General features: G+C 44.8%; 1 long non-coding RNA gene across 1 annotated transcript; it reads right to left on the bottom strand.

Annotated features, from left to right (window-relative positions):
• Window positions 1-9,338: 9,338 nt before the first annotated feature.
• LOC310880518 lies at window positions 9,339-23,720 on the bottom strand. Its single transcript, XR_014571738.1, has 2 exons — window positions 23,605-23,720; window positions 9,339-23,507 (listed from the first exon to the last, which is right to left on the bottom strand). It is a non-coding gene; the product is annotated as an uncharacterized lncRNA (long non-coding RNA).
• Between the last annotated feature and the right edge of the window lie 3,842 nt (window positions 23,721-27,562).

Genomic DNA, 27,562 nt, shown 5'->3' with positions numbered 1-27,562 from the left:
CTGGTTATAGAAGAACTCAAACTCTTGCCACAACATTGTCTGGACCATGTTTTCCCACGTATGTTGGCACAAAACGCTGTACTTAAGAACAATTGTATTTGAAGTAATCTTTGCATCTTTTGCTGCAGATCTTAAGACTTGTTTACTTAAGTCTCATCATATGGGAAAAGCAAAATACTGTGCACATGTACTGCGGTATTACAAAGTTATTCATGTAACTCCATTTCTCTTATGGCTCCCATCTCTGCAGTTCTGCTAGCAGTTCATGTATTTCCAGTATAATGCAGTATCTTTGAATAACAAATTAGCTCTAGACGGGCCACACTTATCTCATAGCACGCAGACCTATGGCTGTGGTTCCTCTGTGCAGCTGCTCACCTCTTACCTGGGAGTGACTTACCAGGGTTTTAGGCACCCACGTGGCTCTCTTTGTATTGCTGGTGCACACGTGTCAGAGGCCCTCAAACATCAACTCTTTGCAGAAGGGAATTTCCAATTCTTTTCCTTAGTATTTCTTTGGCAGTGTGATAGGTAATAACAGGAGAGGTAGATTCCAAAGTCCAGCTATGTAATGTCTTGTAAGACTAGAATTAAAATAATGAGGAATAATTTTGTTTTTTAACTTGTGAATAGGGAATATTTTATAATCCAATATGATTAATATATAAAAAAATGAAATAGATTAATTATACATATGTAGTATTTCTTTTCCCAGATGATCATTTAACCAGATAGCTATGCAAACCAACAATTATAGCATCGTTTCCAGTGCTTTAGTAATATTCTCTAGTGTTCTAAACCTTGGCCCGCTTAGCCAAATGCTGGTTTGTGCAACAGCTGAACACACAAAACAAAACTTTTAACAGTGTCATGGAATGATAAAGCACCATCAGCGAGCGCTTGGCCTACTCTATCCAAAGGGAACTTTGCCAGAAGCATTTTGATTCAGACCAAAATTTCTAACAAATTGGTGCTTGTCACTTCCATAATCTTTTCCTACTGGCTCTTAAATAGTGTCCAGAGGATGGTGTTAAAAGGTTGTTGTGTGGTTTGCTCTGGCTTCAGTTCTCAAGTAGCATGTCACTGAACAATCTTGTGAAGTACGTCTTCGCTATCACTTGATTCTTTAGCTTTTCCTAACTATTAATGTGAGGGTCACTTAATTATGAAGTCTTGTGCTTTTACTCTTGGAAAGCTTAGGGGGGAAAAATGCTATTTGGACTCAAAAATGACCCCTTCTTGGCCTCAAGGTGCAAACAGAATTTTTCTCCCTGCTCTTCCTATTTGTCTGTGGTGTAACGGCTGGACCTGTGAGTCCCTTCCCACGAGGCAGCCGGTGTGGTGAGAACGTGGTGCCCGCTGCCAGCCTGCCCGGGCAGCAGGAGCGGTGGCAAGGCTGCTTCCAAGGCTTCCAAGGGCTGGCACCCATGTGGAGGCCTGGTGATGCACAGAAAGAGCTTCTGATGGTTCCCTACATGGTGGGTGGAAAGGGGACGGCGAGTACACAACTTGCCCTCCTTGATCATTTCTCCAGTGGCTTTAGACACCAGCCTTTTCTACAGTTTTATATTTTCAGTCTGTATTTTTAGAATTACTTACACCAAGATGAAAAGGTTACCTTCCTTCACCTCTCAAAAAACATTTCCTGGTCGTGCCTGATTGTCGGCCCTGCTGTAAGCCCCAGCCCTGTCTCTGGCATGGTGGGAATGTGGAGGATTTCTGCTGGTGCTTGATACCTGTAGGTCTTAAATTTGGGGGGCTTGTGCAGAGCCATGCTTGTGCTGGAAGGTAAATTTTTTCTTGAGTCAGCAAGATCAGCAGCAAGGATTTCAAGCTCCCCGTGGCAGAAGCTGCATCTGTTTGGCATCTACAGCCATCTGAGGGGTGAATATCGAGTTTCGATGAACAGGCTGCTGACAGAGTGTTAAAACGTCAGCTTTTCCACAAAGGCTGGTGATTTCCATGGCTCAGCTGAGCTGTCTGTAGGTAAAGAAACCACATATGAATTTATATTTTCAGACTGAGGCTTAGTTTCCTGTAAAGTCTGAATGTGCTTTATTGGCAACAGCAGCCTGTTTGTTTGATGGGGCCTCAGCTCACTGGAGGCACTCTTGGCATTGACTGAATGTCCACGTTCAGGTTGTGACTGTTGAAAAGTTTTTGGAGAATCTGCTTGATGCTTTCTCAGTAGCTGTTTTGAATTCAGTGCTAAATAATGAGAGGTCTGCTGTGCTGCCATTTTTTTTCATGAGGTTTCAAATGGCGTGCTTTTGTGCTAAGATGAATTTTAATAATTGCTGTAAGTATGCCATTAGTCAAAATGAAGCAGAAAGAAACCCAATTATTGAACTAGACTGCTGTGACTGGAATCTATAGCTGATATATTAAAGCCCTACTGTCATGCTTAATAATTGACTTGACCTGCTGGCAATTCTGGAAAAGAAAATGAACATTAATAATAAGTTAACTGATCATTATTTCTTTTCCCCATACCATTTGAACAATATCCTGTAGTATATCAACTAAAAAATACAATAATTTTACATCACATACACTCTGCTTTCTCCTGTTCTTTTCTACCTCCCCCATTCCTAACACCACTTTTATGCAATTACTGCTATTTTCAGTCCCATTTACTGCCCTGGTGTGCGTAAGTATGGAGGGAGCCTTTACGGGATGCAAATAATATTTAAAACAGCTTTGTTTTCACCTGAATCAGAGAGGAATGATCAACATTCAGACAGACACGCGCCTACTTGAAAGCACTTTCTGTGCTTTCAGCGTGTTCTAATTCCCCAGACTGCTTTTGCAAAGAGATGGTGATAACAGAAAGAAAGGCCCAAAAGAAGCGATCGGTGTATTACAGCACGTGAGCCTCTCTCTTATTAAGCTCCCAGCAATAGCGGTGTCTCAGTGAATTCTGAAGCGATTGCTGATGGCAATCGCGGCGATTAGCTCGCACAGCTCCCAAAACCTCCTCACTGCTGCAGGGCCCTGCATGCTCTGGAGCTTTTCTGCTCTCCCAGTGCTAGACCCATGGCCCGGGCTGTCTCTGATGTTCTGGCACCGGTTCTTCAGTCCGTGCCCTGTGCCATGAGCCTCTGGGGATGGCTCTGTCACCAGCCTGTGCAGCCAGCATCACCGGCCAGGCACGGGCAGAGCAAGTGTCCAGGTGTGGTCAAATCCCAGACCGTCTCAACAGAGCTTGCTGACATCCTCCAGCCAAAATCCTGATGTTCTGCTGCTGCAGAATGAACTGGCTTCGTGGGTTCAGGTTCACACCTCTTCCACTGGTGGTGAGCTGGGGTGGGTGCTTGCCAGCTTCGTGTGCGGGGAGGCATGGGCTGCTGAGGTGTCATCACAGAATAGCTTGAGTTGGAAGGGATCTTAAAGATCACCTAGTTCCGAGCCCCCTGCCATGGGCAGGGATGCCACCCACTAGATCAGGGTGTCGCCTGGAGAGCCTGACCCTGGCTGAGTGGTTCAGTGGCCACGCTCTTCCCAATTCAGTTGTGAAACAAACTTACTTTTTTGGATGATAAATGTCTCTTGTAGGGAGGATGGATAGGCTTTGGTTAAATATCACATCCAAGTACAAGTCTGCTGGAGCTACCTCAAAGGATTCATTTTAATTTGGATCTTATCTTCCTCATCTCAGCGATCTCTGCCAACCTCTTGCAGTCCTTGCAAAAATTGCTGTTTTGGCTCTGAACTTGCTAATAATTGAGAGAATCTGAGATATGACAGAAACATTGCCTACATTCAGGGTATTATCTTAGCTGTTGTGAAGATGATGAATCCCTAGCCTGTGCCCAGGAAGAAGAAGGCCGAGCACAGGCAGCAGAGGAGAGCTGCCCTCTGAATTATTCACAGCTCTTCAGTGCCCACCTGAGGCCTCGGGATAAGCTAGATCCTTGTGTACATTTACCTTTTCTGTTTGGTTTTGGCTTTTATCCGAGGAGAAGACTGAACTATTCAAACAGAAACCTGGGCTTAATGACATCAGTAAGAGCTTATCAAATGCGGGGTAATGCCCACAGCTGATTATTTGTCCCCCATGGATTGATTTCTTTTGCTGTTGTTATTCATGATTAAGGGACTGAATTTACAGATACGCTTGTCTTTGAGGAATGGCTGAACTTCAAAAACATGTTTGTTGCTTGCGTCCTACAAAGGGTGGTGTGTGTGTTTGGGCAAGAGCAGTCACTGGGCCCTGTTTCTCTTCGTTATTTCTTTGCCTCACACCCGGCCTGGCCTGGCCCTAGCTGGGCCTCGCGTGAGTAGGCCGAGGTGGGGAGGTGAGGGCAGGCTAGGGCTGGACACTAAAGAAGAAGACAGAGCTCTCAGCCGCCTCACATGGGGTCATGGAGGAACCCTGCTGCTGGGGCTGCCACAGGCGGCATGTCCCCACGTCGCCATGTCCCCCACCACGTGCACTGCGTTGCTCGCCCCTGTGGGATAATCCTGCCAGGCTCCTCTCGCAGTCTCAGGTGACAGAGACCTGCACAGGGCAGAAAGAAGAGAAAGCTCATCTGGAGGCTTTGTGGAATGGAGACTTCTACTTTTTTTGCACACCCCCCCCCCCCTTTTAATAATTTTACCTCTAAGTGGTTCAAGGAGCAGTTCTAATATAAGTGGTTCTTGAAAGGATTACTTAAAATGGAAATGGAGTCATAGACCGGATAAAAAGGGCTTTACTAGTACCTTTATTAGTTACAAAAATGAATCAAATGCAACAAAAAAAAAAAAAAAGAAAGGGGGTTGGGGGTTTGATAAGAAAAACAAAACAACCCACCAACAAACCCTCAGGGTGGAAGCATTCGGTTACAATCCATGCAAGAGAAATGCTGGGAGATGTCTTCTGATGTTTCCATCTGGTCTTGCAGCTGAAAAGCTCCAAAGCCCCGCATGTGGCTTCTAGCAGAGCCATGCACCCGCTGCCATGCAGCTGCTGGGACAGGGCTTTGTGCCTTCATGCACGAGCCTGGGGCTCGCGCATGCCCCTCGTCTGCATGTGCTTGTGGGTAGGAATCAATGCATGTAAACTATCTCCTTGTGGTGACAATGACCTAGGTACAATTCTGTATGTGCAAGACTCTTTTTCAGCTCAGCACCTATGTGTTAAGCTGTGTACATATTTTACTTTTGTATTCCTGGCTTGAATTTTGCTTTCTGTGGTGTTTTCTGAGACCTGCTGCTGCAGACTTTGCTCAAACTGATAATTTTGAGTAGGACACATGATGGGTATAGAGATGGGACTTGTAAATAGAATTTTCTGTATGACAGGGCAATCATTCTAAAAGTTTATTTAAAAAAAAAAAAGCTGTCTGTGGTGTGCATTAAAAATACAAGGATTTCAAGGGTTTTAGCATATCACATCCTTTAATACGTATGAAAACTGGAAATGATCCTAGGCCACACGTTCGTTATGCAAAAGGCTTATATAAAATTTGATCTAGGTAGCAGACATTTTTGTATTGTACTGCTCCTGGAAACCACATTGAAAATCGTTTGTTTGTGGTAAATACATCTGCGTGGGACATGCGGAGCCAAGCCATGCTGGCGCAGCCCCTTTGCTGCAGGCACAGACCCCTGTTCCCAGGGAACTGGCTTTGTTCATGTTACATAGGTAGCACTTCTTATGCTCCATGTTGATAGAGTTGTCTTGGTCTCCTGCCACACAAGGTCCTGAGCATCCTCCTCTGCCTTTTCCAGGTCTCCTCTAGGGCTTAGCCAAAGGCAGGGGGACTTGTTGGAGTAGCAGCAGGGAAATGCAATACAGGGAATGTTGCAGCTCCAGGAGGGAAGAGCTGAGCATGCTCCCAAAGCCACAGCAGCCCCCCTCTGCAGCCATCAGCGAGGGCGTAATTTAATTAGTTTTCTGAAGGACATTAAACTTTAGCTCAGGGTTTCAGGTTTTTTCAAGGAAATCTCTCTCCCTCTGAGGCTGACCCCAAGGTCAGCTTCCTGTTAGCACAAGGGCAACAGGAAAATGACTTCCAGTGTTCACCTTCTATGGTTATGATAAATTAAGTGATGAAATCCAAGAAAAGCACCTATAAAAGATGTGGTCCTGCACGTCGAGAAAGAAATGCTGAAACAAATCCCTGAATTTATTAACTGGTTGTAGGGCTGAGGGAGGAGACATGCGTGGATGGATGTGGAGGATGTGCATGGAAGTGGAGGAGATACCAAGGTATCTTTATCCGGGAATAAATGTTACTTCTATGAAAAACTTTCTTTATACTGAAATTAGATATATTAATATCCCCAACGGTTTGAAGCAAGTAAATGACTCACTGCATTGGAGAGTATTTACTCACTAAGTTTCTTTAGATAAATCCCCCTGATGCCTACGTTATCTGACACTTTTTATTTTTCTATATTTAACAGGAACCAAAGTACAAGCCTTTACTCTGGGAACCATTGCCAAGGAGATGATTATTCATTAACTATGGGTAAGGAAAAATGGGCTTATAAACATTTCAGATCTCTGGGGGAAGTCTCTATGTTAATTTCCTGTCAAATTCCTCTTGGTATTCTGTGTAAGCATTACTCCAAATTAATAATGCAAAATAACTAGAAAGTAGCAGAAACCCTAAGGAGAACGTTGCATTATTTTAAGCCAGAATGGGTTTAATTGATATTGTTTGATGCATCCATTGCCCCTGAAATCTGCTGAACAATTCCTGGTGCAGGTACCTGAAAAATTGTTTCACTGCAATTTATATAGAAACTATAACCAAAGGACATTTTATCTCTCAATTAGAATTGGTAGAATAGTAATTGCTAATAGGGTGTTTGATTAATTTTCACCATCATCATTTAATATGTTTCTTATGAATAAATGCTTTCATTAATAAATCAGTTTTGTAGAAAATAAATTATTTGCGATCCTTCCCTCCATCAGTCACGGAATTAATTGTTCTTAAGTATTGCTATTCATTAAGCCAGCTGCATTCTATTAAGAAAAAGATGTGAACCATAGTTCAGGGAAAGACTCTATTTTTTGTTTTTATTTTTTTAATCCACAGGGAATACTTCTCTATATCAAAGGTTTTTTTATTTTTTTTAATAGATGTGGTCTTTCAACCTGGAAGCCCTGCACTCTGAGTGCTGTTTGTGGAAACCAACAGGGCTCTGGGGATGAACAAGTGTGTGCGTCTGGAGCCCAGCACTGCAGCGCGCTGGGTCTCGTCCCCAGTGGGAGGGAGGTGAGGGATGTTGACACCAGCCAGGGCTTTGCATTGGCTTAGTGGTCTGAAATAAATGCTTTGCTCTATGGGGACATTTTAAAGTGCCTTCAAGTGCAGCAGAACTTGAATGCATCCTTTTCTGTGGGAAGATCGTGGGAACTTGGGCTATTCAGAAATATGAGAGGGCTGGTGCTGTGTCCTTGTCCATCCTGGGGCTAGATTTCATCTTCCTCTTACATTTAAAATTCCTGATAGTAACTGTACAAATTAGTGATTATTTAGCAATAAGGGTTGAAAGCAATTCCGCCTCATTGCTTAAAATCTTGGAAGAATGACTTGTACTAGCAGTAGGTTGACAGTATCTGCCAAGGACTGAGACGCATTGTAATTCTTTTCCCCCCACAGTTAAGCAGGTTCACATTTGAATGTTTCACAGTCTCCTCTAAATTTTGCACCTAACCTCTCAAAAAGAAGTCGATATCATTTTTTTAAACAGTAATAATTCTCTTTTCATTTCAAGAATCTCCTCCTTCATTTTTATTCCTGTGACTAATTGTTCATCCATTTCTTGTTAATAAATGGCAGTTAGTGTGGTTGGTGGGAGGAATTAATGGAAACTATGAATTGTGTCACATCTGTTGATTCTTCACTTTGCAGTCCATCTGGTAGACAAAATTCCTTGGTGCAATGTTTCAAGAGATGGGAATGTCTCCGTTCCAGACAGCGCCATGACCACTTCAAAGGTATGCAAGGGGTGAGCAGGACTTACTGCCCTGAGCTGCTGCAATACACCACGGGAGAGCACCAGGACTCGCCAGCAGTGTAGGCAGGATGTGATGGTGAGGTCAGGTAAGAAAAGGGCCAGATACCATTTGTGAAGGCAAATGCTTTTGGTTTACTGCAATGTACATTCCGTTCAGTTAGGTAACTTAGTTGGAGGTGATTGAAAAGAAGTAATAGCCTAACTAAAGAACAAAACCTCGTATATTATACCTAGGATGGCCCCTTAGTTAGCAGGGGTGGGGCTGAGTTGAGCTTCGTCCCTGAGTTGTGTTTCCGTGTGCACTGACTGGTTGCTGCAGCAGTTCCCTGGCAGCTCTGAGTGTCCCTGCAGCCAAAACAGGGAATCCTGTCTTGCGCTTCTAATATTCGTTAAAACGCTGCTACAGCTCCCTGGGCACTGGCAAAGTAAGTTCCTGCTGATGCCCCCTGTTTCAATGGGAGCTGCTGGGAATGAACCTTGCCTTCCAGTCTGTCTTCATAAGTCTAATTGACAGTTAGAAACAATCTGGTTGTGGATTAATTTTTTTTTAGATGGGTGGTTGTTCAGGCTCTAAACACATTCCCTTGTGCTCCCTTGCAAAAGTAGGGAGTGCTGCTGCTCTTGCTGTTGCAGCTGAGGAGCAGCGCCCAGCAGTCAGGTCTCTGGAGGGTGCAGGGTTGTGTGGCTGGAGGAGGTAAAAGAAATTAAAAGTAAAGAAAGGCCCAAACCACTCTTGTCTATGAAAAGCTGTCTTGGGATCTCTAACACCACTCAGAGCTATATGGGATGTTGGCTGCATGGACTTCCAGCTTTGTAGCACAAAATTGAAGTAGAGGCCTTGAAGGCATTTCATGAGCTACTAACTCAAAAGGAAGTATATAACTTTTTTTAATCATCAAGGTTTTTCGCTTACATGTTTCTCATCCCCTAGGTACAATATATTTAATATAAAACTAGACAGAAACGTGGAGTATTGCCCAAAGGTGGTGGTTAGTGATGACCACGGTCCTGTGCTCTGGCGGGTGCCTTTTTGTCCCCAGGGATTTGGAGGTTAGGCTGGTACACATGTATACAATAGGCTCTTACAAGCTGTCCTGCTGTGGTATTGGAACATGAAGTATCACTAGCTGCGCGTTAAATTTTTAATGTACTTTCTACACAATTACATTCTATGAAGTATTTTGTTATTTCCCGTTTGGATTGCTGTAATCATTCAATGAACATACTGAGGAAATTCTATTTATAATGGTCTTAAGAATTTAGGGAGACCGCTTTCTAGTGGATCCTAACATAACATTACATATGAGAGACGTGAATCCCATCGTTATGTCACTGTTACCAATCCGTAACAAAATCAATGGGACTATTTTTTATTAAAAAAAGAAAAAAGTCTATTTTGCATCTATGTCTCAGGAATATCAAATAACATTTCATAAATAGACAGTAGTTTTATTTATGTGTTTATCTTGTGTTTATCACTGCTGTTTTGTGACCTTTATTTGAATTGATGCGTCAGTGGAAAGAGCAATCAACCACGCCGAAAGAGCTGATAGTTCTCTTTACCTGCCTACCTTATAGAGGACACATTTATCAGGTGCTTAATGAGGGGCTTAGGATATGTGACTTTTTTTTTTCACTCAGTTTTTTTATAAGTGAAAAGGGGAGTGTTTCTCCCAAGTTTAACAAATCAGAATCAAAACTTCAGCTCTGATTGCTGGGAGAAAGGAAGGAAACCCCATTCTGTCATCTCTGAAGGTGTTCACTGTGTGAAGAGCGCTGTAATCCAGGGACAACTTGTGAATGTGGGAGAGAAAGCAACCACCCAACCATGAATATTTAGTTGGCTGGCATGAAATTTCTTTGAGGACTGGAAGATGTTAAGAAAAAAATATCTGCTGAAAAAGAAAGCGATTAAAAACAAAGCCCTTCAGTTGTATGGAATGCAGTGAAACTGCATTGCCCTCACTTTTTGAGGGGCAGGGAGGTTTAGGAGGCATCGCTTCTGCGGCATCCGAACTGTTTTGCATGCTTTGATTTGTGTCTTCTGGAAGAAGATGGGGGGGGGAAGAATTCTGCAAGATATTGTGGGTTACGCTGTCCTGAGAACTGCTTTAATAACAATAGTGTGACCAGACCTTCGCCACCACTCCTGCTTCCCTCCTCTGCAGCAAGTGAACACATCCCTTGTCTTGTGGACTCGGCATGACCTGTGCTCCTGAGAAGCTGGGAGGCTGAATTTCAGACAAGTGCTGTCGGTCTGCTGCAGTCTTCTTTTTTGGGTAATGCCTAAAAAAGGACCTTGCTGACATGTTAATTTGATGAAAACTCTTAGACAAGTTTCCCAGGCAACAAGGAAATGGTTGTGCTGATTTCCAGTCACTGAAGACAAACCAGATATTTAATGGATGACTAAAACGGAACAAATATTTTAAATTCGTAAATACCACCGAGAAGAAAATAATTATGTAAAGTAAAAAGGCAAATTAGCATAAAATTAAAGAAAGAGGAAATTTACATTTCGTATCAGAAACATATTCACAGACTGACATATTGGGCTGTGACTAAAACTGATCAAAAGTCAGCACTTCCACTGCAGGGGAGTCTGCACAGCTCAAAATTCTTTTTTAGCGCAATTAACAGTTGTTTTTTTTTCTATTTCTGCATAGGCAGGAAAATACCAGAGACACCCAAAACATTCCGTTTTGAAAACTGTGAAGGAAGACAGTACTTGTTGGGACCAGGATTGAGCTGTCATTGAAATACAGTCCTGATGTTTCTCAGTCGAGGGTTCCTGCTTGCCCTGACCTGTCTGGGGGAATTAGGGCTCAGAAGTGATGGGGGACTGAAGCTGGCGGTGCAGGAGGCTGCAGCAGCCACAGCTCAGGATCAGTCCATAACACATGGCTGCCCCAGAGCCCAGGGAGCTGGGAAGTCACAGGTGCAAATGTGTCTGTGTACCAAAACTGTCTTGGGGAGCGAGAAAAGCCTGAGGTCCCTCCCACCCAGCTTCATAGGTGAACTGGTGGCAGAATGGAGTTTTGGCTGCAGTTTATCCAGACAGGTACGTTTTTTACAAAGTGGATTAGTTTTGACAGAGAAGTCACTTTTGGACTAAAAAAGGAAAACAAGATAAAGAATTTGTTGGAGATCTCTGTCGGGTCCTTGCCCGTGGTCCTGCTGAAGACAACAGGGGAGGCTGAGAGTTCAGTTCAGCAGCACAGGGAGTGTGCTGACTGAGGAGACATCTGTGGACTCACACCAAGATACTGCAGCAAACCTCCAAAGGCAGAAGCGTACGCCTTTCACTGAGCCCTGCTCTGAGGGGGACTTCAGGAAGCTGACTTGGCTATTTGAATTGCCCACGTGGCTGAGCATCAAGTGCTGTTTTCCTGCAGGAGGAAGACGGGTTTGGCTTTTCCTCACCAGACTTTGTCACACCTGGGTGTGCGGCTCTCTTTGAGGCTTGGTGCTGGTATTGACTGACTGCTAAGCTTTGTTGAAACAGTATCTTTAAAAATATAGCTATCTCAGATTTCAAGTAGATGACATGCTGGATTAGTTGTTACGTGCCAACATTTGATAGCTGCTAGTATGGGAACTTGGAAGAGAAGCTAGAGATATACCCTCAGCCCCATTGTAGTGTTGGATTAAATGGACTCTTGATAATTTTTTCAGAGTGAACAAAAGTGGGAGGAAAACTGGCTTGCCAAGAGGAATAGTTGGCAATTAATGAAAAATAGCTTTGCTCTTTGTGGACTTCACAGATGCGGGGATGGGACAAACATTTTTTTGGTCCTGATTCAGCAGGTTCACGAGGGTCACGCAATTCACAGCGCACAGCATCGGCCTGACCTGCAGAGCACCATCCACTTGAGAGCCACGGAGCCGCAGGAAAGCCTTTGATCTCTGCATGCTCCTGCCAGTTGGCCACTGCTGTGTCAGAAATGCCTCTGTTGTTAGTGGGGAATGGGAATGTGAGGAAGAATTTCAGAGCATGCTGAATGCAAAGCCTCAGCTGTCTCCTGCCTCCAGAAGCCGATGTGGCTCCAGAACCAGCTATATGGTAAATCTTTTTCTGTAGCCACCTCGTTCCCCCAGACGTCACCCTCCTCCTAGATCTCCTTTCCAATATGCCACATGAAAAAATAAGCAGAAACAAGCCCAAAGACCTCAGTCAAGTTGTGCTAAACCTTTTGCAGCCACAAAACATTTCCTCTGGCTGCCTGAACCCTAAGGGGACACCTGTAATTTATGTGGCTGGGCTGGTGGCCTCACCACCAGCAGTGACAGTGGTGAGTGTGTCCTCCCAGCACTGCCGAGGATGGAGGCTGGCTTGCAAGGATGGCCCTCAAGCAATAAACCTGCGACAAGAAAAACACAAGAAGGTGCCTGAGATTTGCCAGGAAGTGTAGGGCCAAGCACCACGTGTGCCCAAAGCACGTCTGAGAGGGGCTTGCTCGCAGTATTGCTGTCAGGGGCCGCCCAGGAAGCCAGGAGCACTGCTGGCAGCTGGAGCACTGTCCCCATGGTGTGCTGGGGAAGGTCTGGTCCCGAGAGAGCGGTGAGGAAAGTGAAGTGCAAAGCGCAGTTCGAGAGGCTGCAGGTCTAATGAGGTCCGAGCACCCCACGCGGGGCGGAAGCCTGAAGGCAAGCAAAGGAGTTCAAAGGGACCGGCTGTGCTGCAGAGAGCTGGTTGCTTCGAAATGGGAACTAGATCTGCTGGCCCTGGTCTTCTATGAAGTTGTGAGTATTCTGGTCAAATGCAACTGCTAATAAATACCTTTAATAAGGAGGAATGGCAAATGTCACTATTTTTTTTCTGAGTTATTTGCTAAACCAACTTCAATGATAAATTGGTCTTCTGACTCTTTGTGACTGGCTGGACAAAAGGATAGACAAGAGAGCCACTGCTGCCTCTTGGGAAAATAACATTGGTATTTACAGTAATGTAGAAAATATTCTTACAGTAGTGTGGGTGAGAGGGGGGTTGTGCCTTTGAATCTCACCCCAGCAGGAGCTGCGCAGCCTGGCAGGAGCAGGAGATTTCCACGCTGACACCAGAAGCAGATGTGAATGGCTGCATGGGCTTAACTGCCCCAGCAAAGTGGGGCACCCATGGCTACAATTTTTGCCTATGGAGAGCAGCTCTGTAGCACAGCCATCTGTGTCTCCATACTAAGTTCCTGCTTAACAAATCTCCTGGTGTCCAAGCGAGAGGTACATGGGAGGACTGTGTGTTTGGATGATGCGACAAGTACCACATCTTTCCTATGCAAAGGTCTTTAAACTGTCAAGTCATCAGGGTTTTGGGTACCAGCAAAGACTTTTTTTTTTTTTAATAAGGTTGGCATTAACCATGAAGGCTAAAGAAAAAAAAAGAAATCCAATTCTAGGTTTATAGTTGACTGAAATTTCTTTCTATTGCACAGCAGTATGGTGAGATGCACTGGGATAGAGACGGAGCAATTTTTCATTTAGCTCTCTAGGAGCAGAATAAACAACATATTTTTCACATCACATAAGGTTTTGTGTGAAATGTTGATGTGGTTATGTCTGTCTGTCAAGATTACAACAGCAGTTTCAGCATTTTTTGGACACACCACCTTAAAATACAACTGTTTACTGATTTGTCATTTTTGTCTTAGCACAAGGGAGGGGTAATTTTGTTCCCCACCTCAGGAATCTATGCAAATAATCTTATCTCCCTATTTATGAATACACTGAGGTGTGATTTTCATACATATATACTCAAAACCACCATCATATCAAGTGGTCATCATCTTATGGGAGCAATATCATCAGCTGATATACTGAATTAATATTTTTGTGTTTTTATAGTAATTTTCATTCTGTACAAGGTACAAAAAAACTGAACTTACTTTCCTGTATATTTTCTATTGTGTTACAGAAAGGAACTTATTGCTCTGGACTTTAAATTCAGTTTACAAAACTTCAACCAGTACTGCCAAGCAAAATATTTGCCTATTTACTGCTCTGACAGCCTGACAGTTGGAACAGAGTAGGTGCTAGCAGAGCTGCAGCATTTACCTTTGTAAAGGGTAAGGGTTTGGCACAGAATCGTACATACGAAATGTCTTGCAGTCAGGTGGAGGCAGACCAGAGGGTCGAGAAGAGAGGGTTGAAGATCGGGGCAGTAAATGGCCAAGAGACTTGCTGCAGTTAACTTGGTTAGTGATAGAGAAAGGAAAAATCAAAATGCAGGTCAGCATGCAACAGATAAAATCCCAGGGGAGTGGTGCAAAGGCTGTAAGGCTGGGCCCAAAGCAGGGACACGAGGGAACTGAATGAAGCCTCTGGTTTTGCTCTGTTAAAACTTTTGCCTTTTACCCAGTTCAAATAACAGTGGAGAATCTAACAGTGACTCGGCAAATCTACTGAAATCATCTGAACTGTACCTAGAAACAGTTCTTTCTTCCTTGCTGAAAAACCCATATTAAAAAAATATTTAGGATTACTTAAAATGCTGCCTAATTTTCGAAGGTGGAAATTGAGTGAAGGCCCAACTTCAGTCAGTGTTGCTTGCCCTGCCCTCTCCTCTCCTCTCCTCCCTCCAAGCTGCTGAGCACAAAGAGCTTCAGGAGGCAGAGCTCTGCATGGTTTTCATTAGGAAGAAGGGTTAAGTGAGTTTTTTCTGCAATCTTTACTGCTAGGGTTTGACAAGGAAGGAGTCCAGCTTGCCTTTCAGATCCCAGATTTGGTTTTGTAGTCTTAGCAATAAATTAAAAAAAAAAAAAAAAGGAAAAAAAAAAGAAAAATCACCCTGTGAACTGTGCACACATTATCATTTCCCATGGATTTCCAGATCATTATGAAACCCCACCAGGCCAGCCTCCCAACATCAAGATGCAGAGCGGAATTACACTGGAAAACGAGGTCAGGCGAGCGCCGTGCTGCAGAGCAGAGCAGCACCAAGGGCTGGTGGCTGGTCCTGCCCGAGCCTGGGGCTCCTCAGCCAGATCGTGTGGCCATCACCACCAGTTCTGCCACAGAGCAGTGTCAGATAGACCAGCCTAAAGAACTGCAAGAAAAAAAAAACATAGAAAATTGCTAATACCTTTCAAAAGGCCCAAATCTGTCTGTTCTTGAAAATATGCGTGCAAGTTCATGCAGACACTGCTGCTGTCCTCACCACAAAATTTAGCAACTGTCAGTGATGGCTGTGAGGGGAAAGAGACTTGCAGCTGAACTGGAGGATGAGCAGTTATTGGCTGTCTCTGCAGTAACTTGTGCTAAGTAATAATTCTCTTTTTTTTCTGGTTTCTACAACAAAGGAAGCATGTCAGGCTTCTGAAGCATCTTCTGCTGTTGTCCTGGTAAGAGACTTCAGGTTTTATAGAATTTGCATGTGTTGTAACCACAACCACATTAATGTTTTGGTGAGAGGCACTACACAGCTGACAAATGGTATTGAGTGAGGCAGCCTAATGAAAATTATCTTAAAAAAATCAACCAGCAGAAGCAAGACAAAACATGCAATTCATTAAGTAACACCATACGATCGTCTGAGTTCCAAAACCTCTCCAACTCCAAAAAAAGTGCGGATTAGGAGGAGGCTTTTAGTTAAAAGAAATCCTGTGGCTGACAAGACAAGAAAACAGGGCTGCAAGCTGTCAGGCAGCGCAGGGAGAGCTGCGCTGCACAGAGCCTGGAGGCACCGCTGCAGAAATGGTGCGAGCAGGCTGGCACGCAGCTTCCCGTTGGGCTGTGTGGGGAAAAGCTCCCCTGCAAATTCAGAATTAATGCAAAGGGCTTGTTCAAGTGCGTTTCAGAAACCGCACAGCCTCTAGCAAGGTGCCTGCTATGGATCCGTCCTCCACGTTGCCTCCCCTGCACCTCTGGAGAGGCCGGGAGGGCCGGGGGCAGCCACCGCTTCCAGGCGGGCAGCTGCCTCCGAGGGCTACCAGTCGCTTCCAGCACTCTGTGGGTAGTTAGGGAAATTAGGTGCTTGGAAAAACTCGATAATATGAAAGTATACTGGAACATTTCTTGGATCGGCCTACTGCATTACTCATGCATCATTAATTCTCGAAATATTAAGGGAACATTTCTTAGTATTGGGCCCTAGTCCGTTAAAGAGACACCAAGCAGCTTGGGCTAAGTCACGATGCAATGTGCGCCCACGGGAGGGCAGGTAGGAAACCAAAGCTGGGGTAGAAAAGACTTGTTGGACTTGAACTCAGGGAGAGCTTTGGGTTTTCTGGTATGCACCGTGGCGTGTACATGTTTTATTAGCCCAGGACTGCAAGATCTCATTGTTAATGCTCGTATTGCTTAACTTTTATGTAGGCTTTTCTGTTGTCACAGCAGACCCATTTCAGCTCTGTTCGGCATTCCTTGAATAACTAAAACCACTGCTAACTTTGCCTGCGAGTCTGAGTTTGAAGAGAATGCAGCCTCAGTGCTCACGGTATTGGGACTGCAGCTGCATTCATTAGCTCCATTTTTTAGTTTCTGCCATTCCAGCAGATCCTCCTCTTTTCCAGGCTTAAAGCTGCCCTGGCATTTTCTCTGCATTCATTACCGCCGTGCCAGGAGCACAAACAACATTTTGAGCGAGCCTTGTTTCCCCTCTGCTCTCCGCTGGCATACAATTGCTGTACCGACTGCCTGATGCTATCCCTCATGCTTTAAGGTCGCCTGCTCGGATGGAGTATGGAAGTGGCAGGAAGGATGATGGGCGCAGGCAGCGGCTGCTCTGAGCTCGGCGAGGCTCCTGAGCAGTCCCTGGAGGTCTGCATGTGTGGCAGAGGCGGCGGCACCCCGTGCCCAGCAGCTCCATCACTTGGTGCTTCAGCTCAGTCCAAGCTGTGGGAATAGCCAACTGGAGGCTGCAGCTGCCCTTCTAGTGCTTTCCAAACCTCTGTCCTGCTACTCCTGAGCTCCACGGGGTGACTTGGCTGTCGGGGTGACACTTGCGACATAAACTGACTTACTGCAGGTAGCTACCCCGGCATTTCTGTGTATGAGCAGTGTAATGTTCGTGGCTTCCTCCAGGAATGACCCTTATGGATGGTTTGTGGGTAGAGAGACCCCATTTGAAGCTACAGCTCAAGATGTACGCGGAAGGCTACAAGGATGGCAAGGGCCATATCCAGTTAGAGGATACGGATGATGACGAACAACTCAATGCCCAGGATGGAGGAGACCTGCGGTGCGTGTCCTGCTGCAAAGGGTGGGTTGCTTCTGCCCCTTAGGATGTGGCCATTGATTTATGCAAACCCCAAAGCCCTCTAAAGAAATACTCAGGCTTCTGCTTTATCTTTCAGAGCTAAATAGCAATTGCTCACTCAGCATCCCCCTAATTTCCATGGGACTGCTCAGCAGGGGTCGGACACAGACTTCTAACCCAAACTCCTTGAGCTCTGATGGGGCCTCTGCTTTGGAAGATGCAGAAGCAGGAGGGAGCGGGGAGCAGGATGGATAAACCAGGCAATCCGTGGGCCCTGGGGACATTCATTCTGCTGCAGAGTGAATTTCCCTCTAAGAGTTTATCAGCTTCACTTTCTCTTGCATACAGAGGGGTTTATCTTGGAAAGGTTGTTTTTTGTTCTTTTATTAGATTTCTTTTTTTTTTTTTCTTTTTTAGTGGAATTATTATAGCTATTCGTGCTGGCCATACACAGAAATTAGAAATGAGACATATTTGCTTTTGGAAGCTGATTATTCTTTGTCACGAAACTGACTTCTTGAAACAAAAACATTTTCCTACTTAATCCTTCTCATATTATTTCTCTTTCTGCAGCATGCAAAGTAGTTTCACACAGAAATTAGGCTCTTGTATACAATGCAAAAGGTAGATTTTAAATAAGAATATATTTTTTGAGTGGCCATGAGATGGAATTTGGTAAGGTGAGCTCTGGGGATGTGTTGGGAAGCACGATAAGGGCAGGTGAAGAGGGTGGCTGATGTTCAGCAAGCCCTAACGGCAGGGGCCTTACGGGAGCTTCAGAACAAGCCCTCTGTCCCCACAACCTACTCAGCCTTTAAGGCTTGTCAACGTTGATGGAACAATGGAAAGATAAAGCAAGGGACTTTTAAATGAAATTCGAAGAGGGGAACGCTGTTCCATAACGCTTGATAAGCTGGAAATTCAATTGCTGTATTTTTCAACAATTTTCTCATCTCTGGCATGCCAGGTGGGTGTTAATACTTCCACATTGCTACCACCGCTGGGAGTCGGGATGAAGAAAAACCTCAGCACGGCGCCGGGCACTGCCAGCAGCCCGCAGGTGTGAGGGACTGCAGCACCACGCGGTGCAGGACCCTGGCTGGCAGGGATCCCGTGGTCCCACACCAGCCCATGGTCCCGCACCAGTCAGTCAGTCGTCACCCCTGCTGGGAGAACGCAGGGAAGAGAAACACGAATAGCACGGGAAGCACTAATGTAAGTGTTTTACAAGGGAAGTAAAAAAACTGCTTCGTTATTTTTATCAATTAGATGGGAGTGAAAAATAAGATGTGCTCAGGGTGTTTTTGCAAGAATCTAGCAGGTCTGAGGTTGTGAACTGCTAGGCTTGATATTGCACTAATACATGGTAAGTGGTAAATTTCCTAGACGTGTGATCTCAGCTAGGAGCGTTAACTAGCTGCTGTACTATTTCCTTAGCAAAGGCAGCTACTTCCTTTTTCTAGGTAGCTTTTTCACGCAGCACTCCTTCATTTCCCACCTTCTCTCTGAGGGGCTCAGAGGCTGTTGAACATCTCCAAGCACATATTTCTTTTCAGTGTCCTAGGAGCTGGGCCTCAGTTCTTTAATAATTTTAAATATATATATATAAATCACATATATGTATATATTTTTCCTTCAGAGATGAGAAAAGGTAAAAGTTGTCATATTTTGATACTATACAGGGTTAGAGGGAAGCTCCCAATGAACTCAGCTGGGGGATTAAGAGACTTGCACAGATTTCTGGGGAAAATTGTGAGGGATCTGAAATGCAAGCTAGAGGTGGCCATCGGTCCTACATAACAACTGCCCCAACTGTCAGGCTAAGGACCCCCAGCACCTATGGTGGGTGCTTCTCCTCTCTGGCATTTTGCCTGGTCGCTCAAGCAGGGCACATGCTCTCACTGTCCGGTTGCAGAAAGAATACTTCATATGCTTGTAACTCGGTGTGGGTCTATATGAACCCAAGACAGCTCACATGAACCACAGATGCCTGGAGACTACGAGTTCCTCAGTCAGTCTCATGAAATATTTCCAGCTGTCCCTGTTGGCCTTCCCTCTCCAAAGCCTCTGCTTAGCAGAAAGATACCACCACATCTTACCTGAAAAGGGAAAAATCAAGGTGAATGTCACCTAGACTTTCCTTGGGTATTTAGCTAGGATCAGGGAGTTAGTAATCAGGTTAGCTATGACATGGAAAATTTTGAATATAAACATAGTTCACCTAGCCCCCTGCTGCAGTTAAAAGTTAAAAAAGTGCCAGCAAGTGGATGAAGAATAAATAAGCTCACCATTAAGCTAATGAGACCCATATGCTTTTATAGTCAAATAAAAATGAGCTAAATGTACTGAAGAGCCAAGAAGCAGATGAATGAACCACAACAGACATCCTAAAATCATGTTTAAAATGCAAATATTGATATTTCTCACACACTTCTTTCCTTTATGTAAATCACACCTAAATAAGGCATCTGATAGAAGAAAACATATTTTTGCCTTTGAGCTCATACTTGAATGAATGCAGCAAGCTCAACTTGAGAGAATACCTACAGGCTGCTACAGTTACTGAAGACTGCAGACAGTTGGGAGTCACAAATGAGATTTGCCGTCTTGTTGGAAGCTGAGCCTGAAAGTAATTTATATCCAAATCTACACAAATTCATCTGAGAATCTTTTCCTTAAAAATGCAAACCACACACTTTTTTCTTTTTTTTTTTTTCCTGGTATGAAACTGCAAATGAAGGGTTTGAGGAATCCAGAAATAGTTTTAGTCAGAAAGCACTTTAACACCAGAGAAATTATCCTCTTCCTTTTCTTTTGTTTCCAGGCACTTACACAGAAGAAGAAAAAAGAAAAGAAAAGAGAAGCAAAACCCCAGTTTTTATGAGCTTGATGTTACTTCTACTGAAAAGCTGTATCTCCAGGAAAAATTGTGGTTCCTTTGCTAAAGGTTTGGACTGCTTATTGCTGCACTGTTGCTGGTCTAGCTGCTGCTGTCACCAGCAGTTATTGCTTTGCAGGTCTGACAGATTAGCACATCTTTCTCCATCAGTGATGTCATTTAATTGGGCACATTGCATCTTATAAATACCGCTGGCTGAGGGCTATGAGTTTCAGGCTTCTCTCCAGGAAAAATGGTGCCCAAATTCCTGTCTTCCCTTTTGAAGGTGCCACTTTGAATCAATGAAGATACCAACTTGATTTGTGAGGGATGGACCAACCTTCCTGCCTCTTACCCCATATCAGACTCCTCACCTGACCACAACAGGCTGTTCTGGCTGAGATGTGAGGACAGAGCTTGTGGTTAGGCCGAGTTTGGTTATTATAGCATGTGCTCCTGGGTGACAGTGGTTACTATTTGGAGCAAAGTGACCGAATGATGAATTTGGGTCCATTCCAAAAGGAGACAGGGGAAGAAGCTCTGTGTGGTGGTGGCTGCGTGGGCTGAGGGAAAGGGTTCTTGGTGAATGAGATAGTCACAGACTTGTGTAATGGATGTCATCTTCCCTAGTGATACTGCTGATTGGTCTGGGAATTAGCATTAATCTAGTGTCAGATAGTTTTCTTGTGATACCCTGCAGATACCATGATGGACATGTAATGCACCAGGCATGTATCGCATGCGTGGGTCATACACACAAGTATGTGACACTAAATAATTCTTGGCTGAATGACCGTCAGACGTACTTTCTTATCTGCTTTTCTTTTCATATATATTTCTTGCCTTTTTCTGATACTCTTATTATTCTGACCTCCCTTTTAGGGAAGAGAAAGAAAAAATACACACTTCTTGTGTTTACCTGCCTTCTCTGATTTTCCTCTCCTTGGATAGGATGGATTTCAATAACTAATCAGGATAATGCTCTGCTTTGCATGTCTGGGTTAGTGCAAATATTCTTTACCCAGCTGCAGCAAAGCATTGAGCTGCAGCATTGAGTCAGTATGTTGAGACTGCCCATGCAGTTTCATGTAAGGCACTTAAAAATGCCCAAGAATTGCCTTGGAAAATGTGCGGTTGCCAGAACTTCACTTTCCTTATCACTGTCACAGTAATTCTCATTAGCTTGACTTCCTTTTAAACTGTCTTCCTGAAAGCCAAAAAGCTGTGTACGTTCATCAGTTTTACTTTAATTAATATTGTCCCCTGAGGTGGAAGGCTTAAATAACCAGCAGGTGCCTTCCCATCAGAAACGTACACTATACCAGCCCAAGCAATGTGTCCCCAGTTGATGCACAGAAGCAAAAGATGACGCTTGAGGGTTCTAACCAAGGATAGATTTTCACAAAACACAGTTTTAAACTTGTAGCTCAAAATTTTCAGTCTTTTTTTCTGTACCTTGAAGTATGAACGTAGACCTTTGAACTATGAAATAACGAGAACTGAGCCCAGAAAAGAGCTAGTGAGTGGTGATGTACTAGAGCTAGACTAGTTAATGCCAGCTAAGGATTTGGCTTTCACCTTCTATGTATTATCTGCTTACACAAGTGGTTGTTGTTATATAGCTGGTTTGGGTTATTTTTGTTTGTTTGTTTGTTAACGTTTGTTACAGGATAAGACTGCATGGCAACATCTTCAACTGGAAGCCTGTCAGAGCCTGCTGACAAAGGTTTGGTTGTGGTCCATGTTATACCTATAATATCACTGAAACATAACCTAACATTTGTGACTGGGGAGAGTGCCCTGAGTATAACGTAAGGGCTGATTACGTGACACTCCTCCTCTAGCTGAAGCATGGCACTGTCATGTGCTGATATCAGCTGCCAGACTGTTACAAGCCACTAATGACAATTTCCCTCATACCTGACTGTAAATGTATCAATAGATCCAAACTGTAGCCCATATCTGCTCACCAGATGAAAGGAAGTCATTCTCCTCCAGATTGATGGAGTTAAAATGTGAATGCCATTCCTGATTCACCATGACTAAAGCAAAGGCTTATTTTATGATTCAACATCGAGGAGAATATCTGTATCTTCCTGTTTCTTTGCAGTAACCAAAAAGGTTCAGTTTGGGAGATCACACTAGCCATCCTCATGAGGTGCACCATATGCTTTAGTCTTTTTTAATTACTGTAGCCTTTACGATCTCAGATAAATGTCATACTTAGTGCTTTGCTTTACAATTAAGTCTTTCCTGTGGGGAGATCTAAAAAATCTCTTTCTCTCATCATATGTGAAGTGTAAAGGAGAATTGCAAATTTACATTATTATGGGCAAACAACAGCTCTGTTTAGAAAACAAACTTTAAACTACTATTATAGCAAGATGCTTTTCAGTAACGCTTTGTTGATGCCACGTAACGACAAACGCAGGAGATAAGACGTTCTTTTTACAGCAGTGCCTCACAAAGACAAAGCACTGGTTTATTTCTTGAAGGTAGAGGTCTACTTAAATAAAAAAAGACAACATAAACTCAGGTCTCCATGCATTTTTAAGATATCTGTATTAAGGTCTAAGCATGAATTTACATCTCAGGCAGACTTTCGGTAACCAGTGAAGAACTTGAATCTATTCACAGTTTTCTCCCACTTCCCAAACCCACACACACTTTGCACAGAGTGCTTTGCGCACAGATCTCTTGCATTAAAAAAAAAAAAAAGTAAATAACAGCTTGCAAGCTTAAATTTAGCCCTGCCAAGCTGCGTGTGGAGACAGTTGAAGTTCTGCTGGAAAACTTCTAATTGCGAGGCAGCACCTCGGTGCGGGGACAGAAGCGTGACCTCCTGCACCACAGGGCCTGGCGCTGAAGGGTCTCCAAGTGGTTCCCAGGCCCTGGTGAAACATCACAGCTCCCTGTGAGAAGCAGAAGGGATCGTCGCCTTGGGGTGAAATTCAACAGCAGTGTGCTGAGAGGCAAGCTGCAGGCGCCTGTGGCTGGAGGGTCATGGCTGCCTCGCAGCAGGCCGTGCTCCCCCTGCTCCGGTTATTTTACAGAGCTGGAGCTGTAAGTGCAGCTCATTTCTCTTGGGAGACATCTTCCCAGTTGTCTTCCCAGTCTGAAACTTCCCCCCCCAAGCTGGAGGCTGGCAGCTTCTGGCAGATGCTCCTCTCCTCAGGCAGCCCTATGATGCCTTCCCTTCATTCATTTTCTTTTCATTAATTAGTTCCGTGTTCTCCTACTCCAACCTGAGGTACTTCGCAGTGGGCACCTCGCTCCCATCACCCCACAGAAACCTGAGCGAATCTCAGGTTCCCGTCTTTGCCTGGGACAGCCACCCATGGTCACGTCTCCTCATCCACAGTGTTGAAATCGGGGGAGAACCAGATCCTTCTCCTTGCTCTGGTGGCAGAAGCTGACACAGGCTGGGCTCCGAGGGGGACTCCAGGTTTTTCTCTCTCCTCACCAATTGACAGATCTCATCTTAAACGTACATATACACACGTATGAGTGTATATATATACATATATTCCCTCTGTGTTCCTATCTTTTCCCATTCCTGTGAAGGTGCATGGCTTACTCTGGAGACCACCGGAGCAGGTTCTGCAGACAGCTGGGGATCTGCCCGCTGCTGCCTGAAAACTTCTTCAGAGCAGCACTTCCCAGAAACCATAGTATGCTGAGGAGACAGACCCGTCTGCTGCAGGTCAGAACATCACTGTAGAGTTTTGTGGTTTTTTTTCCCCAATGGCTGTAAAACTAACGGGCCACATTTCATTCTCTCTGGCATTGTTAAGGAGAAACAGGGATATCCCTAAATAGTTTACATCTGTGTTCTGAATCCTGAAGAAAGCACCCAGCCAAATTTCAGGAGAAAAACTGGAGACAGCTGTGAAGGGGGCGTTGCTGCTGTCTGTTTTATGGGGTCATCTATTCCCTTCGGTAGTAACAGAAGAACCATGTCCAAGGCAATCATGAGTTGGTCTTTGGGTACAAATTAACCGGGGCCACATAGTATTAGAGCCTTGTTACTTCCCTACCCAACAGCGTTCATAAATTCAGGAAAGAAGTATGTTCTGTAAAAGGAATGCATGTTGTATGGACCCAGCTCCAAAGCTGCAGTTTCAGCTAAGGTGGAAAAAAAAAGGAAAGAGCTCAGCTGGATTTTCCAGAGCAGGTAACATTGGGACTACTTTTTAACTTTTAACTGAGATGATTTTGTTTGAACTAGGTGTATTTGTGCAGGATGACATCTCCAAATAGTCCCCATGGGTCTCATGAGATCGTTTTGCTAAGAACTTGGCTAGCTGTGTGTCTGTGCTGCCCAACAACAGGGATGTTTTGCCTCAGTAGATGATAACTTTCACATGTTGTTAGAGATCCATCATGGTAGAAGTCAGTACTAACCGGCTCACATGGCCCTCAGCTTTCCAAGATTTAATCATCGGGTCTCCAGGCTGATTCAAGTTTTTATTAGCTCCACACCTTATCCAATTTGGGAAGCCTCTAATACGAGGCCTTGTCCCTGGCTGGAGGAGGAGCATGGTCTGCCAGTGCTTGGTGGCAGTTGCCTGTGTCCACACAGAAGTCACAATATGATTTTACTTGTTGCTTTGGATCATTTGCATATTAAAGCAAGGGAGAAAAGCAGAAGTGACAATTGCATGCTTAAATAACAGCAGGTTAGTTCCTAACCCAAATAGTTTATTTTAATATAACACTAATTTTCTGAGGAGAAGGTGTTGAAAACCAGAGGCTGATGGTTTTTCTAGAGAATAGCTTTGGGGAAAAGAAACGGACGAGTACTCTGGTGATGCCCGCTGCTGCCTGGCGGGATCACAAGGCAGCAGTAAAACCAGCAGGCTGTGCCACATCTGTTGCTGCAGTCGTGCTGCTGGGGGGCAGAGCCAGGCGCTGTGGCACAGCTCAGCCGGCGTCATGGCTGCATCCACACCTGGACTAGTGCGGTTTCTCAGCTGCTTTAATGGTAATGGCTCGCAATAGCTACTGAAAGGTGTTATAGCAAGGAATTCTCTATCATGCTCCCTCAGGATAGCAGCGTCAAACAGCAAGTTGTGCACGGGGTAATACTGAGGGAACAGTCATCTGGGCAGTTTATTCGTATAGCAGGTATACAAATCCTTAGGAATCCAGGATGGTATTAAGGTGTAGAGCCTGGTTTCTTGATCAGCATACAGATGTTTGTATTGGATTTATCCCCCAGAGGAAAACCATGATCTTTGTGAAGTAACTTATAAGGGTTCACATGCTTCTTTATCAGAGAGGACCATGGAGTCCCTCGCAAATTCAGAGGCACCTCCTGCTCACACAGGCAGTAGACCTCGGCCTGTGTGGGCTGAGCTGTGGTCCCGGGGGGAGTGGGGTCTCTGCCTTGGCCCGGTGGGCCTCTGTGACTGGGGTTAGGCCAAAATCCTCACGAAAACTCAGGTGCTGGTTAGGACAGGCTCCTGTGTGCAACTCATACGGGAGGACTGAGCAAAGCTTGCTGTGTGGAGCAGCTGAGACAAAGCAACAGCTCCAGTTAACAAGGTGAAGTGACACAAATTGCTGCTGGGATTTGAGATCCTAATGGAGGCTTAAACAGCATTTCCCTCTTTATTTGTGAGCACTAAAGATGAGACAGAGGTAGTTCTGTCTGTGATTCTGCCTGGTTTTGAAGGCCTGTGTGTTTCTGGCAGTTTTCTGATAACTCAGGGAGAGGGAAAAGTTGGGGGCAACTCCAAATAGCAGAGCAGAAAGTTGTGAAACAATAAAATGGTACTTCACGTGCAGTGAAACACAGAAATATCAGATGGAAGTAGTGCCTTTTCTCAGGGATGAGGACACAATCTTCCCATGGTTGTTAATGGAGAGAGTGATTGGGACCTAGCTGGAAATGTTCAGGCACACAATTAAGCATCGACAAAATTCATTTATAATTAGGAAAGGAAAGAAGGGGATCCTGCATAGGCTAGTGCATATAAAAAGCAAACAGATAACTAATGTTGTGGAGATGGGAGTGAACCCCAAATTTTACAAGAGCAGAAATATGAATGTATGAGAACATGCCTGCAGGGCTGTGTGTGCCATAGCGTATGCTGGTTTTGGAGAGTTTTATCTTGTGGGCACTGTACATGTGGGAAAAGACACTTGACTCCAGCAGCAGCAGCTCCTTCTGATAGCGGCAGGAGATAGATATGTGCCCACCTTGGCAAATGGAAGAACTGTTAATTTGAAGGTGGTTGTGCAAATGTCAGTCAGCAAGCTGCTGGGAGCAGAAATATTAGTGTGAAGGGAAAAGCTCCTGGTAGTAGAAGATGAACAGGTAAAATTCAGCAATTGGGAAGTAAGTAAACTAAATATGTAAGTAAAGGAATGACAGAAGATGCAATTTACTAAAAGCCTGGCAAGTCTCCGCTTGCACTAAAGGGCAGGGGATTGGAAAAAAGCTCACACAGCGTTGAGGGAGAGCTAAAAGCTAGCTGCGCTGTCTGCCTGGGGCTGACTGCGTCCCCCTGCAGCCTCTCCGATTTCATCCCTTCTCCTCCGCTGGAAGGTGGGGGTGCACGCCCCCAGCCCAGGCTGTTGCCCTTCCTCCTGGCTGCATGGTGGCTGCTGAGGGCACGGAGCTGGGGCAGTCTCCTCCCTCAGGAGAGCTCTGCCCTGAGCTCAGGTCTTGGCTGGACCACGAGAGGCAATGGTCCCAGGCAGCCAAATGGGCACTTTGCTGCCTGTGTTTCCTTTGCCCTCAGTCCCTCAGCTGGGGTTACTGCCTGCCAGTTGCTCAGTTGATGCTCTTTGGAAGTTACCTGATGTTTAATTCCTCCTGTGCTCTGAATTGCTCTCGACTGTGCCACCTATTTGCCCTGTTAGTAAGTGCTCCCAGGCAAATGACTGTCTTGCAATATTAATTTGTTCCACACACCAACACGGGACAAAACCATAAGGGGACTCCAGACTTTGAAAAATTAAGTGGCTCTACAAGAAAAGCAATTCAGAGCATGTACAGCCTCAGAGGATATTTTGGCCCTGATCACTATTCAGCTGCTGGACTTCTCCACAGTTACTTTCTTCTTCCAACCTGTAGCCACCCGGGCTTTCACACTGGCTGCCCTCCTGCATCCTACCTAGTGCTATATCCAGCAAGGCTGGATGCAGTGCTGACAGATCTCTGCACCCACGGAGAGACCCGCTGACGTTAGCAGAGTTGGATGTGGGTGCAGAAACCCACATAAAAAGAGCCCACACAGAAAGAGCCCGCAGGCTCTAGGTCCTAGTTGGCAACCTTCAATATCTGTAACGTTCTGCTGACATTTCAGTGCTGTTATTCCTTCTAAATTAAGAGCATGTTCCAGAATCCAAATACGAAGCACCACTCGGAGAGTAACATCACAACATGTTGGCGGTCATTCTTATCATGGGTTTTGTTTAGTTTACAACCTGCATGTAATTTGCTGCAGCAAATCTGAAGTGGATTTTAACAGTCTGCATTAGTCAGTTCATCCACCACCAAAAGAGGTAAAGCTTCATCTGTTTTC

This window comes from Anser anser (assembly GCF_964211835.1).
Source record: "Anser anser genome assembly, chromosome: 12".
NCBI lineage: Eukaryota > Metazoa > Chordata > Aves > Anseriformes > Anatidae > Anser > Anser anser.
This window is presented reverse-complemented; position numbering and strand designations above follow the sequence as displayed.